The following is a 17,540-nucleotide window of genomic DNA, read 5'->3' on the forward strand; positions in this document are numbered from 1 at the left end:
AGTAACTGCTATTTAATTACTTTCTGTATCAATGCTTTGTCTGCATGCCTGTGAACTATGTGCATGCACAGATCCCAAGCAAACAAAAGAGAATGTTGGATCCATTGAGAGTGGAGTCAGAGAAGATTGTGTGTTGCCTTGTGGTCGAAGGTATTAGACCCAGATTCACTGGAAGAGCAGGCGGGACTCTTAACCACTGAGGCATCTATCCAGGCTCCAAGATTGTAGCCCATTTAAACCAGGGATTTATAACTGCTTTTATGATCCAGAAAATGTAAATACAGCATTAAAAATCGAGAAGTACAACTAAGTTTCAAACTCATGCAATTCGTGTATGTCGATGGCAGCTTTAGGTTATAAACTTGATTGTGCTGACTGATTGTATTATCCTGATCATAGTGAACATGGTTGTGGGAGTTCGATCAATCTGTAGAAGCTTTAGCACAGGCATAGCTTCGAGAACCACCCATTCACTCCATAGTAAAGCGAACATAGCAGAGTAACTAACACATTGAATTCTAACATAAAGCTGAAGCTCTTGTTCAAAGTGGAGTCCAGGAAAAACTCTCCCATTTACAAAAATCTGATTATCAGCAGGGCTGTGAAGGTGTTTACACCCCCAGAGAAGCTGGGTCTAACTTATTTCCCACTGCAATCGGAATGTTTACATTCAAGGAACAGCTGGCTTTGAAGTTTAATGCTACTCTTTTGTCCTGTCTTCAGCACTGTGAAATATTCCGAGGCAGATATATTCTAAGAAAACATTAAAATACTGTAAGCAGGTAAAACTGCTTAGAAATTTATCGTGGGTTCTTATAGTACTTAGTAAGAGTAGATGTCTAAACATATAGTAATTCTAGGAATCAATCTAACGATTAATTTTAAGGTATCAGAGGGGAGAGTGCAGTGCCTTTGGTGAAAACTGCTATTGAAAAACATTTAAGATTTTCATTGCTGGAAGAATTGGTTTTAAGGAAGAGAGAAGAATTTGATGAATCAGGAGACATTAATAAAAATTAATCTGATGAGTAATTCATTCTGGTTGCCTTTTAGGAAAGTCTGGTAAGGTGGACAGCTACCATAGCTCTAGATGAACACTTCAGATGATGGCGACTTCAGGTAAAACTTGGGTGAGGGGGGGAACAGGACTGAAGCCCTGAGGGCCAGCAGAAAATAAAAGGGAACAGGCAACCTTGGGAGGTAGGAGGTGAGGGACCCTCTAGAATGTACCAGAGACCTGGGACGTGAGAGACTCTCAGGACTCGAAGGGAAGGACCTTAGATGAAATGCCATACAGTGGGGAGAGGGAACTTGTACAGTGCACCTCAGTAGAAAGACAGGGCTTCAAGTGGAGAGATGGGGTTGCCATCCCACAGACCAAATCTCTGATCCAGAATTGTTCCTGTCTGAAAGAACTGCAGGGACAAAATTGGAGAAGAGCCTGGGGAAAAGGAGGTGCAGTGACAGGCCCAAATTGGGATCCAGCTCAAGGAGAGGCCCCAAGGTCTGACACTATTACTGATGCTATGGTGTATTCCTAAAATGGGGCCTATTATGACTGCCCTCCGAAAGACCCAACAAGCAGCTGAAAGAGTCAGATGCAGATACTTACACCCAACCAATGAGCAGAAGCTGCTGACAACTGTGTTGAATTACGGTAAAGTTGAAGGAAGCTGAAGAGGAGGGCAAACCTATTAGAAGACCAGCAATCTCAATAAACCTGGACTCCTGAGATCTCTTAGAGGCTGAACATTCACAGTTGAGATGAGGCCCCTGACACATACACAGCAGAGGACTGCCCGGGGTCTGGACTCAGTCAGAGAAGATGCACCTAACTCTCAAGAGACTGGAGGCCCCAGAGAGTGGGAAGGTCTGGTTGGGTGGTGGTGGGGGGTGAGGACATCCGTCATGGAGGCCGAGGGGAGTGTCAGGGTGGGGAGGAGGTATGGGATGTGGACCAGTCAGAGAGTGGAGTGGGAGCGGGTAAAGTCGGGACTGTAAAAAAAGATGAAATAAAAAGAAAATGGAAAAGAAATAAAACCTAGTACAAGAAGTTCTAATTGGAACTAAACGTTAAGAGAAGCTCTTTACAAGGACACGAGTCACTTTTTCACAATGTATGGTACTGTAATTAAGTTGCTACTTTGTGTTATAACACACAATTAGTGACTACAATTTAATTCTATCAAGTTTAGAGGAAAAAATGTGGTATCACAAGGAAAGCTCAAAATGCACCCATGTTCTTCTCAAAATGTTTGTCTAGAGGTTCAGTTTTAATCAAGGATGATAGCCCTTGGATAGCCAAGGCAAGAGGATCGTGAGTTCAATTCCAACAAAACTTGAATATTACCTTTTTTTTGAAATCAGCTGTGACAAAAGTTGGCTCACAAAAATTGAATTCTGAAAGGAATTTTCTGAGAAGCTGTGAAGAACTTCAGTCATTTCAAATAAAGTAGTGATGAGTGCTCATTGAGTCTAGGGTAGCTGAGAGAGTGTCAGGAACAAACACCTGAGTCCTAAATCCAAAGTAAGATCCTTTCTGCTATTTAACAATCATGGGGACAAGACACACACATGCTGTGATCATAAATTATATCACAGTTGCATTATCATATGAAGTTTATAGGAAATTACACACACACACACACACACACACACACACACACACACACACACACACAAAAGCATTAAAATAATCCAGTAGCTAGTGCCAATGCTCTCAAAAAGAGTTCCTCACTCATTTCCTGTCTTCTCTTACTTTGCCACAGGATTAGGGAAAAAATGTGTTTTCATCTTCCTAATTCCACGACTGTTAGAAAAACATGAATAGGTGTGACATCTGATGGGAGCTGGAAGAAAAGTGTACCAGGATATATTAATAATCCTCATCAGGATTGTGGTAATAAATCACACCTTGCCAAGAGAGGACTTCATCATATGGCAAAGATTTTTCTACAAATAATAATTGAGACTTTCAACCTACTCATATATGTCCACGAAGAGTGACTTTCATGGTTTTATTTCCAGCATAAGCAGATACCAAGTTATTGTTTTGTTCCTTTAGAAGCTTTACCTCCAGGAAGCGTATTTTCTGGCCCCTGCTTGCTTCACGCTGATTTGAGACTCATCTATACCTCAGGATTAAATTTCTGCACACAAAAATCTCAGCTCTCTATAAATAGATAAGTACCAGAGAGGCAGGTGTCTTCAGCTTATGCACAACCCAGAGCGTTTCCCATGGCGATAATGTAACAAGTCCCAGCAGCCTTTCTTGAAGGAGGCTTGTACTGTGGTCAGTGCGGGAGGAATCGATATCTGATATTTGTAGTTTTAATAGAGCCATAAAAGACATGTATACATCGCTTTAAATAAAAGAACCCCGCTGCCACTTGTTAGAGGAGAAAGTAACAGCAGTCTTTTCCAGACAGATTTGTCCACATAACAAAAAAAAAAAAGATCCTACCTTAAAAGGTACCATCTCTTTGGGGGATGCATTTTATTGTTTATCTATTTCTGGTCTTCCGATGCTAAGAAACTGCCTTGGATAAACAGTCTGTTTGGGGAGGGGCTATCAATTAAGGAAAACATTTAGAACTCTATTCTCTAAACACATAGAACTCTATTCCCTTAACATAAGTTTCTGAAATGTCAGATGTCCTGGCACAGCCAAGTGCCAGAAGGTCCCGTTCAATTAATATTTGATAACAAGGGCTAGCAGAAATATGTATAACTTCAGGAGTCAGGAACCATAGGTCCAAATCTGTAAACATCACTCAGACCTGTCGACAAGGTCAAGAATTTTTAAAGTCTTTGTACTTGAATTGCCTTATTTTAAAAGGTGGGTTCATATAGGTCCTGCTTTAAAGATATATACTGAACTCTTCATGGTTCATAACAAAAATAAAATTCTTGTTAAATATTACCCAGATTTTATAGTGTGTCAGGAACTATGATAATTGGTGTGGGAACACAATACATTTTTCTCATAGGAGGCAAAGAGGAACCACAGTCAAGAGCAGGAGAATCTAAAGTGGGAAGGAATCCTAAAACTACCAAGGGATGAAGTTATCCTCAAAAGCCCATCTCTTTCTCATCATTTAAGACTCACAAAGCAATTGATGAGTTTTGGCATTCTGTGATCAATCTACAATAAGCAGTGAAAATAAATGGATAAATGGGGACATTGAAAGAATAAGTATTCTGGAGTTCTAAAAACATAGAAATTCAGCCTTACCCAGAATGATGTTTGTGGTGATGAAGACACAGAGATTTAAGGGCATCATTAAAGACTTCAGTTGATAGGAGAAGGAAGGCTAGGGAGTTTCAACCACAACACCTACAAGACTGACCTGCATAGCCGGTAACTTGATTGCTGTTCTCTGAGATGAGAAACACGGCAACACACAGAGCTGGGCCCATGTGTGTGTGAAAACTCTGTAAGGTGGATGAGTGACTACCAGAGTGTCTGTCCCTTACTATATCCTCATTGCTACATTGTGCACTCAAGGGGGTTCTACCCTAATTATAATCTTAGGCTATGCCCTTTCTTCATCTTTCCTTCCCGTTATTTTTCTTGTGTTCCCATTTAGTTAATTTCTCACCCTATGTCTAAGAATGAACCTATGGAAGATGCTTAAATGTCAGTTTTTCTCCTCTGCTCTTTTTTTCCTTTTTCCCATATACAGTCATTGTTTGTCAAGAGCATCAGCTGGTCATTTCTGCTGGTTTTCTCTCCATTCTTCTCCTAAGTTAGATTCTGTAAATGTAAACTTCGATCATACTTAAGGCATAGATGATAGCTGAGACTGTCCTACGGTTCTTTTCCCATCTGAGCACTGGTTGTGCATGCTGAAATGTTTCTCTTCCTCACTTCCTTGATGCTTGGAAAGTGATGGGAAGATTCAAGATCATTCCTAGAAGCAGCGACAATAAACATTTCAGTGACAATGGACCTGGACAGACATCTGACCTTGAAGATCCTGGAATTAATATTCACTCTGTGATTCCACTGACATTTATCTCCAAGAAGCACCTTTACTGCCCGTACACATACATGGTTCCCAGAGAAAGGCTGATAATCAAAAAGGGCCGAAAACCTGGCTGTCCCCTATCACCAGGAAGCATCTAAAAGGCTCTCGGTCTGTTGACTGAACCGCCCTGAGGATTAAGTTTATTTTATTTTCAGTATTCAAAAGATAAGAAGTTTATTAAGCACTTGGAGGATTCAGGCTTGTTCGTAGATAGCAGCAGCAGGACATACTTGGGCAGTAAATCAGAGGTCGAAGACTTAACACAGTTACACCAGCCTCCTGTGCCACATCCAAACGGATTTCTCTTTCCATAGGCCATTGCCTTGGTGTATATACCCATGAATATATAAAGAATGACTGATATCAAGTGAAGGACATTACTCTAATTTGCACTCAAAGAATACTAATTTTCATACTGAAAAAAAGAGGACTATAGCAAGGGAGGTTCTGGTGGTGTATGAGTTTATGAGTAATTATTTGGTGCATGGGGTGGAGACAGGTTTGAACTTTAGATCCCAAGCACTTTGAAACTCAGTGTAAGATTGGCAACATTCCAAACTTGTCCTTAGCCTGAATAAGCCACAAGACACACATGCAAGCCATCTTTGTGTAAAAGAAACATGTGGCCCATAAGGGCTCACAGGTAGCCTAAACCATGTAGCAAATTTGTTGAAAAGTTCTGATAGGAGGAATATTAATTGTAATATTACACATTTCACTCAGATTGAATGTGTTGGCTCATGTGATAAAAAAATTAAATGGCATATTTTGTAACTTTATATGATATTATATCTGTTTTGTAATTATGACAACCCTCAATTGAGGAAAGCCAACATTCAAGTGGTCAGTAGCCACAGTGATTAGAAGCCATCATTATGAATATGCAGTGCAGACATAGTCAAGTCTAGTAGAGCAATTAGCAACCTTGGCGATGAGAATGGAGGAAATGATTAAATATTTCCATGGAGGTAGGCAAAAAATATTATAACAACAATGAAGACATAAAGCAACTCATATTCCAGGTTAATAAGCTAATTAAGCTGTTAAATTTAAATGCCCAAACTACGAATGATCTGTCAAAAGGAATGCATTGTTATTTGTAGGTAACTCTTATGTTTTGTCATCCATCAAACTACTGAAATTTTAAAAAAAAATCCATTTTGGGTAATCCTAAGCATTTTTTTAAAAATGCAAGTTGATCAAACCCCTAGAAAAATAAAATAATGATTATATTTCACTGCAAAATACCAGTGAAACTTAGCTAAGTAAAGACCTTTGGGTTAAGATTAACAAATGTGTTTTCAATATGTTCCTCTGACATGCGTTAGCTTATGCCACTGAAGCTATTATACTCCCAATCACGGCAGGCTGATCCAACTACATTACAGTTATAGACAGGATTTCTGGACCCACACTTCACAATGGTGAATTATTGATAATGTTGTGTCATTAGAGAGGCATTTTAAAAATGAAATTACTTTGGATTTCTCTTTTTCTCCAAAACTGTCTCATTTGATATTAGCTTGTATACACACAGCTCTTTGGTATGAATATTATGGTAGGTTTAAACCCAAGCTCTAGTTCCATTAGTCTTGACATATTTAATTCTGTTAAAGCAGTCCAGGCCTTGGGTTGAGCCAGAATTCTGTGTTTTCCAAGCATGAGGAAATGAGCTTGGTTTAATTCAATAGATAGTAAGACACCTAATTCAGTAGGTAGTAAGGCACATGACTACTGTGTAGCATTGTAACTTTTGAAATCGTGAGGCTCAGATGTGGGCACAGATACCTGGGAAGAAACACTGGTAGGAAGATTTTTATATGTTTATTCGAAATTTTTATATATGTGCATATCTATCTCATTTCTTCCTCTTCAATTCCTCCTTCGTCCTCCTCACCATTTTCCCATCTGAATGCATGTGCTCTTTTACTTTTTCCTTCTTCTTTTTAAATCCACTGTTTCCTTTTAGGGTTGCCTGTAGGTACATAGCTATAGAACCAATAAATAAATAAATAAATAAATAAATAAATAAATAAATAAAATCCCCAATCTCCTTCTCCCAGCACAGCAGCCATTAACTGCAAATAGCTCCTCAGATAGAACTGGACTTTATGAACTCCTTTTGCATCCATGCACTCATTGTTGCAACCTACAGAGCTCATAGCTGGATAGGGATGTTGATGATTTTCCCCACTTGGTAGCATTGTCTAACACTATGAATCAAATTAGGTGGAGGTGAAGGTTCCAAGTCAATGCAAGCTTGATTTTTCCATGTCCTCTGATTTATAGAGAAGTTGGCTTCAGTGCCAAGTGTTTTACACCAAGCTTTAGATGGTGACCAAGAACAAGAGAGATAGCCTGTAACTTTTTTGGTTAGGGGACATAGATGAGTGTATTCAACAACTTGAAAACAGGCACTGGGCATTTTACATAACAACTTATGGTGTCTGGGAGAGGTGTTGTCGTACTATGTGCTCTGTGACGGTACAGCTCTGCCTGAGAGTATTGCAGGGTCTGTCTCAAGCGGACTGTGTTCACTTTCTAGTTTCATTACCAGCGTAGTATTCAGTCCTTAATGTTCACGAAGTACTGGGCTCTGCAGGTCTCCAAGAATGTATGGAAAGAAAAACACATCAAATATACTCTTGAAGACCCTGGAGATGTCAGAATATCAAAGGTCTTTGTTCTGTTGTTTTTCCTGACAGCTAAAAAGTGAACACTTTTAAAAATATAAAAGCCACCATATTAATTCACTTAAAAAACTTTTCTTGAGAGACCAAAACTAAACTCATTCTAAATTATTAAAGCCAATATATTAGTTTATTGAAAAGAAACATGATATGTTTACTCCTTAACCAGATTACATTCTAACAATGCTACCAATTTTTGTAGGATGGCATTAGTGTATTGAAAAGTTCTCACCAGATCCAGGTGGTCTTGCAATTGTATAACATGCCCTTATTTGGATTGCAGATACAATTAGTGTAATTGATGTAAGCCATAAATCCAACATGAGCACTTCCATTTTCAAAAAAGAGAAAAAACACTCAGAAACTCAGAAATGAAAAGGCTATGAAAGGATGATACTGACGGAGCTTAACATGTTACAGACATTTGCTAAGAAATACCTTTCCTTGCCAAAATGCAATAGAAGCTAAGAAAGGATAAGAAAAGAATTTTTATTCCTGCAGAATCTAGAGAGGAGTGTGGCTCTACTGACACTTGGGCTCCATACTTAAAGGCTTACAATGGTGAGAAACCTGCTGTTTTAGCCACATAGCATGTGATGGTTTTTTAGTCGACTGAGACAGTATAATCACCATAAGAATGAACCAAGTATCAGAATGGGAAACTCGTTTCTTAAGATATATACAATATACCCGTCTGGAACCCAGGGGAGGCTGTGGGGTTGCTTAAAATGCTGTCCCAACTTCAGAAAGAGGACTGCAGTTATTTCCAGCCAGCCACTTAACACAGAAGGTTCTGAGTCCAGAATCTAAGCACAGGACTCAGGAGTCCACCAGGTTATTGATCTATCTCTATGAGACTTTAAGCTCTATAGACTCAACGTTTGTCCTTTTTGATGCTCAATGGTTGGTAGCTACAATTTTAAAGCCCTTTATAGACTGAACAGCATACATGGTACTGAGTAAATGTTTTAGAATCTTGGCACAAAGAATTCAGCGTTCTACTACTACTACCTTAGCCTGACATTTGGACAGGGCTAAAAGAAAAGGGATTTGGAAAGTCAGTACCCAAGTATTTCTTTAATTCTGTAGCCTTCTCTTGGCTCTAAACCAGGCTTCTGCCAAAATGATTGTAATGCAATGATGGAACATTAGGTTTCAACCTATAGATCATTGTGAGTGGCATCCCATTAAATTTTGCCTCCAGTTTAATGAACACGGGCAAAATGCACATCAGAGAGCCGGCAGGCTCTCAGCTAACACCTCTGCTGGCATTGACCTGACACTTTTGGATTGGATCCTTATAAAATCTTGGGAACTGGAAAACTGGGCTGCAGATCTGAAACCTGCTTTTAGTCAATTCTTTCTGGTATCAGCCACCTTACAGGACTGATGGGGAGGTGGGTGAAAGTAAGGAGACTTCCCCATGTTCACAGCACTGTACGCGTGACTGTAACCTATCCACAAGGGACATGTGCTGGTATCGATATTTCAACAAGTTACCACATCAGAAAACAAAAATACCTTCATGTTTCAAAATACTATCTTTGCACCAATTGACAGGCTATATTGCATTTCACTGGCCATCAGCCTGGTTGCATGTGGCATTTCACTTGTTTTCCTAGTCAAAATATTTAGTCATTTCTTGGCACTCACAGTGCAAATGAATATTCAATATCTATATACTTAACATTAAATCTAACAAGCAAAAAGTATTCAGATCTGTTACTCAGATACCTTCTCTCTCAAGGCATCTTCCTGAATGGGTCTTTCCCCTCAGTTTTTAAATTCCAACAATTCATTCTTTTCCAAAAACTAAGACTTATAAATAATTCCAAATCTTATCTTTTCTCCAATCCTACATCCAGCAACATGCCTTATTCCTATCTGCCCCCCAACAAAAAATAAAATAAAATTCAGTCTGACCAACTCTCTCCACTTCTACTACTATGGAAACATAAATTATCTCCAAGATCCCATTTAATCTTGAGAGTTATATCAAGCCAGACCCTCCTGCCCGGATGCTTCTCAGAGGGGAGATAAAGCTAGATTCTAAGACTCTAAATAGAACCTACCACCTCATAAATTCCCTCTGCCTTGCTCCCTCTTCTGCTGGTACAGCCAAGACTTCTTTAGTTCTCCCTCTATAACACAAGATTATCCCTGACCAGAACTTTCCAGTATCACCCCAGATTCAACAAGGCATTTAATTAAATAATACTGTCTCAGAGAGGCTGTCCTTTTCTAATTATCTAGATCTTCCTAATCTTGCGCATCCTGAAGCAGTCTTGTCATCCCTCATGCTTTCACAGTTTTCTTCTTGTCCTTCCCCATCACTGCAGTACAGACTTTACATGGATAAGTATTTTGTTGTTAATGAACTGCCAATTACCAGTGCCAAGAAATAGAGTGAAACTCATAAGGTATACAAAACGATTATTTGCTGATTGAAAGAATGAATGAACAAGGGAATGGAAGAATGACAGGCTCAGCTTCTAACTAACTTAGAGAGTAAAAGCAAGGGCTTATGTAGGCTGAAAGACATAGCCATAGTGAGTTTGTCAAAAGAGAACGTTATGCTTAGAACTACTTACTAAACGTCTAGAAAGAAAAATAAAAGAGTTAAATTAGCCTGAAGACATAGGGAATCATTTCATATTAACACGATCGTATGAATAGTTATAATTAACTGATGGAATAATGGAATATTACAACAGCATCAGCATTGAGGGCACATCTCCTAAGTCATCAGGACTGCCAATGGAAGGTGAACTAGGGCATTCCATTTTGAAAGGCTTTCTTTTACTCCTTATGACATAGTGGCACGATCAACTTTATCTCCATTTTACATATAAAGGGGCTGACTTATAAAGTCAAACTTCATGCAGACCCAGAGTACATGAAGGAGCCAGGGTGAAAGCCCAGCTTGACTCCTGACCTATCATTTATAGACATTTTCCCACTATGCTTCCATTCTGTATGCTTTCAGCTCAGATTACATTTTTTTTAAAGACAACATGCATGGACTCTAGCATTGGCTGTGGTCTCACAGTTCCCAGATGGTGAGATGATAAAAAGTATCCTTGATCATTTGCTTCTAGGAACTAATGGCAACAATTTAACTTTCATTTTAACACCTATGGCTATATGGGGTAATTGTCATCACCTTAAAATCTTTCACTTTCAAACCAGGGCAATTCCCCTGCCTGTAAAATGTTCTGTGATCAGAAACTGTGTCCCTACTTAACTGATTATATCTACTTTTTGCCCCCCTGGCAGGGAAGATTGTGCTAAGGTGGAAAGAGATTCCATGGAATAGGAAGCACGGTGCCCAGGACTATGTCTGCCAGACATTCTCCTCTGATATAGGCACAGTAAATTCATCAAAGCAAATTAATGCAAGAGTTTTAGACTTAAAGAGCTATCATTTATCATTATTGATTTGGGGGGAAAAACCATTTACAATCTACCACTGGTTCAGCTATCAGAACAGAATCTACATTTAAAAGCATCTGTGAAGAAGTGATTTAAAAATGAGATCTATTTAATTTTGATTGACTCTTGTATCAGTCAGTCATGATTTACCTGCCTTTACCCTCCTTCCTTCCTCTATTCTTTCTGCCCTTCCTATTTTCCCCTTCTATGACAAGTTTAGAGGAATCCCATGAGATAGGAGATAATATTTGCCACTTACAAAGATTAATGACAAAGGATTAATATGCATTATATGTATACAATTTAAAAAATAGAACATTTAAGACTGTCCTGGACCTTATGATCCCCTTGCAACGGTCTCTGGGTCCTCGGAATACAGGTGTGAGCTCTACAGGTGTGAGTTCCACAGGTGTGAGCTCTACAGGTGTGAGCTCTACAGGTGTGAGCTCTACAGGTGTGAGTTCCACAGGTGTGAGCTTCCATCCTGGTCTCATGTTCTAAAATATCCCATAATAACTGATGCTAAATGCTGGCATGTTTTGTTCATAAAGCTACTAATAAATTATACACTAATTTTGTACTAGTCCTTGCAATACTAACCTTATATTGACAGGAATAAATACATCCCATCACCAACTATGATAAGAATTTATTTAACAAGTATATTGTCGACACAAATATACTACTAATCTCTTTGATTTTTTTCAACTTTTTTAGGTCATTGTTTTGTTTCCAAGATTCATGTGGAGATGACCCTAGAGACAACATTATTATGAAGTGTAGCACTTGAGGACAAAATTTTTGGGACAGCCATCATGAAGAGACTAGTGTCCTTTTTAAGACCTGAAATGAACCAGCTCCATGACAGTCCTACCCCGTAACCCTGCTTCTTTCCGTCCTACACTGGGAGCACACATTTTGTTCCTTATAGAGATTGTGCCCGTAGGAAGTCATATTGGAGGCAGAGATTTGGTCTCAGCAGACACCAAGCCTTCATTTTGTAACTCCCACCTTCCTTAACTATGGGAAACACATTCTACTGAAAATTACCCAACCACAGTTACATTCATCCAGCAGCAGAGACTAAGATATAAATTATATTGGTTTTCTTAATATCTTATCTTCTGTCCTAAGAACTTTATTTTTATTTTATATTTTATTTTCCATCCTAAACAATCTGGAGACATTGATGCTTGATAAAACAGTGCATCAGTTCTATTTAGATAAAAGTGCCCTTGTAGCTAGGCAGCCCAGTCATACAAGTACTGGTCTGCAGTAGGTAAATTTTAGTGCGCTTACAGGAGTAGGGGCTTCTATTAGAGGCACAGAGTTTTGAGAATGGGCGTGATACCCTGACTGCTGTTCCTATCCTCATTACTAATGCAGAGTTCAGGCTGGCCCCATGACAGGAAACTTCTGACAATCATGGAAGGATTGCTCTATAGTGTCCAGTGTAGAGGATACTAGTAAAAATGGTGGTAGTTTAATATTGATTTTAACTTGATTTCATTTTTATCTGCCATTGAAAAGTTGAAGTGTAGCTGTTGTGGCTAAGAAAATGAATCATATTTCATTATAGTTAAGTGTCCATAGATATAGAGAACAGAGGTTTCCCCTATTTCATAGTGTAGGTTTAGAAGTTAACATAAAATGTATATTGTTGATTATATAGAAAAAGACTGTGGGTTTTATTACTGTGAACTTCTTTAATGATAGTTAAAAAAACCCATTTTTCTAAAATTACTGCAAATTATTCCAGTAATATTTTCTCTATATATATATGTGTATATATATAAAATCCAAATGCCTTGTGTCACTAGAATATTTGGCCATAGGTCTTGCCTGCTATAATTCTAATACTTGAAAATACGTTTTACATCAAGAGACTTTTTAACAAATTATCAAAATCTCTGGACTGCCAAAGGAGACCAACTGGCCATTCTTGTCTACATTCTTGCTCTTCCTCTCTAGACTTGTGTCTGGATCACTACTAACTGGCTTGTCATCAACTCTGTCCCCATAATTACTTCAGATATTTTTTCAAATTTCTTTGCATTTCAGTTGTGTTGTGATCAAGATGGTGATTGTTAGAATCCAGATCAAGTCATTAAAGAAACTATCTAGACACAATTACAATACAGACGGACAATTGTGAAGACAGATAACTTGTATTTCTCATCTCCATCACAGACAGAGTACAAATCTTATTCCATTTGTATCTTTTAATCAATAACATATCTATAATATTAGAATGTAGTAGCCCATTTAAAAGATAATATATTCCTTTCTAATCATATCTTTATTTAAGGCCACAAAGATATATACTAGGCAAAATTAGAGGATTAGGCCATGAGATTTAAGGACTGTCACATAGTAATCAAATGACTCCCAAACCATAGCTCTTAAGCAAGCCTTACCTAGTGAGGTGATTATAGGTGTGAGCACATCACTTTCTTTACAGCCTGGATAGTTGGTACTAGGTCATTAGTTAATTCTCATATCGATGAGATTAGGAGATTTCTGGCTATAGAGGGACTACTAGATGGCAGACAAGACCTAGAAACTCTCCTATTATTGCATTTCACCTTCACAGCCTGAGAAAATGTGAAATAGATAATACCTATCTTTATAGACTTCGGGCAAGCTAAGTCCTAACAATTATAGGACTAGCTTCTGGGATGCATGCGGTAATATTCATTGTTCTAATCATAACCACCGTACAGGCAGAAGCCTTCCACAATAAAAAAAAATACTTAAAGTAGGAAAATGTAACTAGTTATACACACTTATGAATTTTTAAATTAATCAACCCGAGAGGTTGCTTTCATTATATAGAATATACTAGACTTAAGAACGTTATTTACAATTCTTAACTACAAAAGAATTTTGCAGAAAATTGTGCTGTGCTCGAGCAAACAGGATTTGTATTGTTACTCAGACCCTCGAGCCTGTATGTGGTCCATTTTAACTTCCTTTATGATTAAACTGCCTTAATAGCATTTTTGGGACCCCACATAATACAAAAATTCTCCACATGTGGTATGAAAAGATTAGACATGTCTTAGACAGGCAGGGACTTAAATCCTGCCTGATAATACTGTGGAGAAATTACACACCACAAAAGCAAGGGAGAAAGGGCAAAGGTTTAGCAAAAGGAAGATATAATCAGGGGACACGAGCCTTCATAAAAACCAAGCTTTTCTATTCTAGGCTACTAGTTTATAAACTGGATCCCAGACTGTTGATCTCTCAAAATGATGACAGCAGAATTTATGCACTTGTAGAAGCAGTTATTGATGATTTATGTTTCACACAAATTTGCACCAGGCTTTATCCCTTGAAAATACAGTTTTCCTAATGGAACTGATGACTCAAATAAAACGAAAGTCTGGATGTTAAGGTTGTAGAAAGTGGCACAATGTCCATATACAATTGCTCTGTCATATTTTGGGAAAAAGCCGTAAAAGCAGCAGCTAAATATAAACCAGGATGAGATCTGCTTTCAAAGGATAGACTAGTTCTGCTAGTGCAAAATACTGACAAAATTTCTCCTCCTTTGGTTGCATCTCTCAATTCTCACTACATAATTTTAGAGAAAGCTCTGTACTTTCTCTAAATAATACAGTGATATATATATATATATATATATATATATATATATATATATATATATATATATATGAAATGAATGAATGGTAGAAGACTAGATCTCTTGGGTATACCATCTTCCTCACCATTTTGTGAATTAATAAGTAATCTCAGTGATGTTTTTATATCGCTCTAATGGCATTTACTGCAGCATCTATTAGCTATAATAATGCAATTTATTTATCATAATGTCTATAATAAATGAAGTAAGGGAGCTGCAGAGTACTCCGTATAAATGAGGTGGATGGTGTGGCTTAGCATCTGGTTTCTAAAAGGATACTCTGAATTCACACCCTGCTGACATAAGCTGAATTGATCCTATCTACCAATCGACTCGGGAAAAGAAAAATACGCCAACGGTGACTCTCAGAAAACAGAGCTAAGTCGCAGGCCAACACAAACATGATCTTTAATCTAGTCTAAAAGAGAACTGAGGCTATTTCAATGGAATTGCTGTGAATAAACATCAAAACTTAAGAAAATACTGAGGTCCTTATCGCTCTTAATGAAAAGTTACTCAAGGCTGAAAGGTGTTTCTCGAGCAGAAGGCGTCTCCATTTTCATTCTTTGCAGAAAAAAATTGTTTACACGTTGCATATCATGCATCAGTTACATTCAATTGGACACCTATATTGTTCATTGATTCATCATAGTATGTGCCAGCTGTTAAGCAAAATAAATGTTGATAGGAGTCAGGGTCTAGTTTATTTATTTGTTTGTTGTTCTGTTCTTGTACCAACTGGAATCCATGTCTTTTGGCATTCTGAATCTGTTCTCAAACACTGAGCTATGGTGCCAACGCCACTCTCTAGTTTTCTGAGTAGACAGCACCAAATGATATCGAAGGCATGATGACAGTGCTCTTGTAATACAGTATTGATCTGAGGAGGTGAGTTCACAATGATGGCTCAGTGGTTAAGAGCACTGACTGCTCTTCCATAGTTCCTGAGTTCAAATCCCAGCAACCACATGATGGCTCATAACCATCTGGAATGAGCTCTGGTGTCCTCTTCTGGTGTGTCTGAAGACAGCTACAGTGTACTTATATAAAACAAATAAATCTTTAAAAGAAAAATGAATGGATACATAGTCATCTCTGTAAACATGCTCAAGAGCAAACATATAGCACTCTGTGTGTTCCGTTTAAGGACTTCCAGTAGATGCTCTTATTGGGCAAGTTTGACTATTAGATGTGTGTGCTCTTTACTTCCTCCAAGTTCTACGAGCACCGTTAAAATGTTGCATGATGTTCCTTTCTTTAAATTAGTCTGGAATAGTATTAGGGACAGAGTAGCTATTCACAAAATATAATTGGACATTTTAAGACACTTTTTGCATGCTACAGTTAAGGATATTTGTGGATACACATAGTTATATAGGTTAATTTAATATAATAATTGCATTAAAACGTCAGACTATGTATCACAAGGAAATGCTCCTATTAGCAGCTGTCATGAAATGTGTTTTGGTTCCTTGATTTCAGAATATTGGTGTTTATACAAAGCATAAGATAAAAGAAAACAACGACAAACCAAAAATAAAAAATAAAAATAAAAATCGAACCAAAAAGAAACCCATCTGACTTTTAAAGTATGAAACTTTAAAATGATTTTATAGAGTAAAGAAAAAATATGGTGTTCCTGGTGAGAAAGCCAGGCTGACTAAACCAGGATTATCAGAAATACAAAATAATCATGAGCTGTTATTCTTGAATACTATGTGAAAATAATTCTAGAAAGTATTGGGATTATATATGAATATTTAACATATTACATAGAAGTTTCATATTTTAAAAGAAAACATAGTCATGTTTAGATTGATTTCAGTATTAGAATAATTTATAAGATATATATATGTTAAGTTCTTGGTAGAACACAAAATATATTAACTCCACTTTTTAAAATTTGCATAAAATAGTCACATTTTATCATCGTTTGGTGAGGTGAATTTATTTTATTTTCCATACTTATTTTGGAGTATCTAAAAAATTATTTCAAACTATTGTTCACTCTATATTGAACTCATAACCATCCTCCTGCTTCAGCTTCTTCCCAAGTGTTGAAATAATACACATAATCTGCTAACCCAGCTATGAAAAGTTTTTAAATTATATAATTAGATGTACAAATATAGTAGATAATTAAGTTATAATGAATATAATATAAATATGTAATTTGTGGCTTTACTCCACTTTATTGCTCAAAAGTACTAAATGTTCCAAAGCATTCAACTCTCTATATATGAACTGCATTGGTTTGAATGGCAATGATCCCCACAAGCTGATATGTTTGAACACTTGGTAGCCAACTTGTGGCTTTTAGGTTTTAAAAGTTCAGGCCAGTACCATACCATTGTCTTTCTGTCTGTCTGATGTCTCTCTCTCTCTCTCTCTCTCTCTCTCTCTCTCTCTATATATATATATATATATATATATACATATATATATATACACACATATATATGTGCGTGTGTGTGTGTTTGTGTGTGTGTGTGTGTGTGTGTACACATGGTATATATACATGCATATACAACAGCACAAGCATGAATAGAGGTCAGAAGACCATTTAGAGGAGTCAGATCTCTCTTACCACCAGGATTGGAACTCAGGTTTTCAGGCTTGATGTCAGTGTCCTTAGGTGCTAAAACATCTTCACGGCCCTTTTGTCTAGTCATTTAAATCAATAAAATAACACAAGATTCTTTGGATGAAGATTGTGAAAACATTTCAAATTCTATATGT

At 37.5% G+C, this 17,540-nt stretch overlaps 1 protein-coding gene and 1 long non-coding RNA gene across 3 annotated transcripts in view; one reads left to right on the plus strand and one right to left on the minus strand.

The window, feature by feature from the left end:
- The window catches only part of Dcc (DCC netrin 1 receptor), a 1,119,339-nt gene that overhangs the window by 293,180 nt on the left and 808,619 nt on the right, over positions 1-17,540 (minus strand).
- Positions 1-17,540, plus strand: part of LOC108348868 (uncharacterized) — a 43,268-nt gene that overhangs the window by 962 nt on the left and 24,766 nt on the right. Inside the window, exon 2 of the long non-coding RNA XR_015642636.1 lies at positions 1,054-1,119. This is a non-coding gene — a long non-coding RNA (uncharacterized LOC108348868). The remainder of the gene's footprint in view (positions 1-1,053; positions 1,120-17,540) is intronic.

This window comes from Rattus norvegicus, chromosome 18 (genome assembly GCF_021556685.1).
Source record: "Rattus norvegicus strain SHRSP/BbbUtx chromosome 18, alternate assembly SHRSP_T2T, whole genome shotgun sequence".
In the NCBI taxonomy this organism is placed as follows: domain Eukaryota; kingdom Metazoa; phylum Chordata; class Mammalia; order Rodentia; family Muridae; genus Rattus; species Rattus norvegicus.